This window comes from Leuresthes tenuis, unplaced genomic scaffold (assembly GCF_036924035.1).
Source record: "Leuresthes tenuis unplaced genomic scaffold, fLeuTen1.0.hap1 SCAF_24, whole genome shotgun sequence".
NCBI lineage: Eukaryota > Metazoa > Chordata > Actinopteri > Atheriniformes > Atherinopsidae > Leuresthes > Leuresthes tenuis.
The window spans coordinates 24,448,631-24,452,166 of NW_027325378.1; the positions used below are offsets into that span (position 1 = coordinate 24,448,631).

Genomic DNA, 3,536 nt, shown 5'->3' on the forward strand with positions numbered 1-3,536 from the left:
CTCACCGACAGCCTCGTACTGATTTGAGACATCATTGATTACGCTAGAGACAGAAACACCCGGCTTGTCATCTTAAATTTAGACTTTGAAAAAGCTTTTGATCGGGTCTCGCATCAATATCTCTTTCAGGTGTTGCAGCCATCGAGTAGTTCCTCCTTGGTCAGCCGAGGAGCAAGGGGGGGGGGAGCAAAGCTCACCATGGGGAAGGTGGCTATGCCAACTAGCCTGATGCCCTGCTCCCGCAGTGACGGATAATCGTACTCTGGTTTCTCTTCATAACGTACAAGTCTTTCGCCTTTTACTAAAGACTTCAGTGGAGAGCAGCACTAATGAGTTGTTTCTATTTTTGGCAGGCTTTACCTTTGCGGGTGAAGCCCTTTCTGTCTGTGCAAAAGAAATCTTGTTACTGTGCAGAGTGACTTCTCTGAGTAGAGTCGCCTTACTTGTTGCGACTGCTTTGTCCTTCTTAATTACCATGTCTAGAAAGATTTAAACAAAAAAAAACAACGTTGTACTTTGCAGTAAAAGAAAGAGCAAATCTAAAGTTTCAGGAATCCGAGAATAAGCTTACTTTCACGAGTTCTTCACGATTTCGGATTTTGCAATAAAATGAATTCCTTCACTCAAACTAAATTAAAACTGCTAAACCGCTAATCTGTTACATGTAAGGCAGATGTCAAATTCACCGAAATAGGATCTAAGGGTATTCGGCCAATCGAGCTGTAGCAGCTTCGGTAAAAGAGTATAAGTTGAAGAGTTTGTGAATAAAGGTGTGCGCACACATAGTGAGCTGTAGGAAAATAGGCAGGGAGCAATGCCGGCTGGGGTATATGTTCTTGTATGTTGTCTGACTGTTTGATTTGAATGTGTTGTGTAAGTGTCCTGTTGAATGTTACATGTTTGGGCTTTGACACGCTTCACTGTGGTTGTTAACTGTGTGGTGTGTCCTGAAATGTTATATGTTTGGGCTGTGTGACATGCTTAATGCTTGTCAGTAGCTACCCACTTATTCATATATAGCAACTGACAACATAAGAAGTCCGGACATACTTTGATAGTAGTTGTAGAAGTATCCTTATTGATAATAGATAAACTAATTCATAGTGATAGAACAGTAGATGAACAGGTGCCTGCACATGTCTCACGAAAATAAAATGGGTGTATGATTGCTGACGGCAGAGCAATACTGCCAAACTTAACTTAACTTCAGTGTCTTGACGTGTATACGCTGTTTCGCTGACTTGATTGTCACAAGAAACAAAGTGTGTTTGATAAGATCCGACCATTTTATTACGGGAGGATCAGTATGTATGGATTCTGATGTGACTGATAAACCCATTCATATCTTAAGCATCATCTAATACGTGAGACAACGCCCTGACACACAATCAAAAAAAAAAAAGAGAGAGGGGTTTTGTGTCCCCACAGTCCATAATGTAGAAAAGAGAGAAAAAAGCCTTTCTGATTTGGTGTGTGTGCTCACAGTGCAGAGTGTAGAGAAAAGAGAGAAAAGAAAGCCGTTTTGGTGTCACAGGTGTTGTGACTTACACACACATATTTCTGAATTGAGAAAATAAATCATTTTAGAGGAAGCAGTAGAGTTTAGATCCCACATTTGTTGATAGGCATTCATTTATTTTTTATTTTAATCAGTTTTAAAGTGAATACTAACTGAGAAATGAAAAAGGTTAAGAGTTTAGAAGGTTTATGATCAGCTGAGTCTCTAAACAGAACAGCAAAGGGCTTCATTGAACATTTAAAAAAGATTCAGATTGTTAGAATATCCAGAATTTATAGGAATGGTGGTGATTACTCTTATTTTCTAGAATGGAAATAACTGCACCATGTCTGTTTTATGAATTTAAGGGGCTAAAAAGTTTTGTTCTCGTTTTTCTATGATTAACCGAATGTATGTGAGAGTCCAAACAGACAGAAGGGTTACGGCCAAGCGCTGGACCTTCCAAAAAAGATGAGACAGGCTGGACCCGTGCCATACTAGTTAAGACCTGCCTGTGGATAACAGGTTCTTTAAACTCTCACACACACAAACTCACACACACGTTCGCACACATACACCCATACACACACACATTCTTGAGCTTGCTGCAAGATTAAACCTTTGCATTAACCGACTCCAGCAACTCTGAGTCTCATTGAGAGAATTTTCTCAACAATTGGGTACTCAAACCAGATCTCGACGTTTTTTCCGCCGTCCAGGGTCGGAGCTGAAACCGTGCACGGGGGAGTCCAGTACTCCTAATGAAAGACCCCCTGCTGAATTGCGGTAATTAGGGGCCAGTGTCCACTGAAAGGGGGAAAAAGTGACGAGATCGTACTTTTGAATCAATGGCCAGAAGCCATTGGCAGTGCAGGCATCAACAATTATGGTGTTACTTCACCCATTAACACTTAAAGTACCTCATGCAGTGGCTGTGATATGGTTACTTAACAAAATATCTTTACCAGACATCTCTCCTACATAACTGTTCTTCTTTCACAGCCACACCTTGTTGTCGAGAAATGTGCTACACTTAATCCATCCACACTGCTACCTACCCCACAGATGGAAATTCTCACGATTGCATGTCAGAAATAACCATCAATGTTTTACCCAGGCCAGACTTAACTGATATACGTTATGAAAATGCAGAAATAACTATATTTATTCGACAGGTCACGCAAAAAACCCTGATGGCACAAATGCTACAGGATTTGCAGTACTAACAGAAACTGAAGTTTTCTTAAAACAACCACTACCAAAAAATTACTCTGTTCAAGCAGTCGAATTGGTAGCTTTAACTGAAGTTTGTAAATTAAATAACAAAAAGGTTGTTAACGTTTACACTGACAGTCAGTATGCCTTCTCAACTGTACATGTGTTAACACAGCATTGGAAAAACAGGTATGTTGACATCCACAGCTAATGTATAAACTACAAATATTTTAGCATTATTAGATGTTATTCAATTGTCATCTACAATAGACTCGTATGAATGACCAGAAGGAAAACCATACTGCCAAAGAATTTGTTTAAATATGCTGCAGTATTAAGCCATGGACCATGTCATGTCTCAACAGGAGGGATGGAAGCAATAATGAACAAGGTTTTTACAGCATATGGTTTTACTAATTATTGAAAAATTATTTTTACGATCTGGATTTTAGGACTGGATCATCATCTAAGTGATAAAGAAAAAGAACTGGTCCAGTCCAAGGGGGGAAGGTCCATTTCAGGTACTACTTACATCACCCACAGCAGCTGAAGGACTTCTTGGATTCACTTATCACATTGTACTACGACCTTCAGAAGTAGGGAAAGATTAGTTACCCACCACTGTTTTCTGAGGCAAAAGTCTGACTACAAAGGGGAATTCTCTCTACAGGAGGGAGTTCATCTCAACCTCAGTGAAGAAAACAACGGCTAACATGAGAACATAGGGTGTGACTAAAATAAGACAGGGAAAATGGATGGACAAAGGCCGTGGCATCCATTCAGATTACAAGGATTTTGTGGGTTAAGAGGAACCAGCTGTGTA

The 3,536-nt window shown here is 40.0% G+C and overlaps 1 non-coding gene across 1 annotated transcript; it reads left to right on the forward strand.

Moving 5' to 3' along the window:
* Positions 1–257: 257 nt before the first annotated feature.
* Positions 258–371, forward strand: LOC140285046 (U5 spliceosomal RNA). The gene has a single exon (XR_011910248.1). It is a non-coding gene; the product is annotated as a U5 spliceosomal RNA (small nuclear RNA).
* Positions 372–3,536: the final 3,165 nt, after the last annotated feature.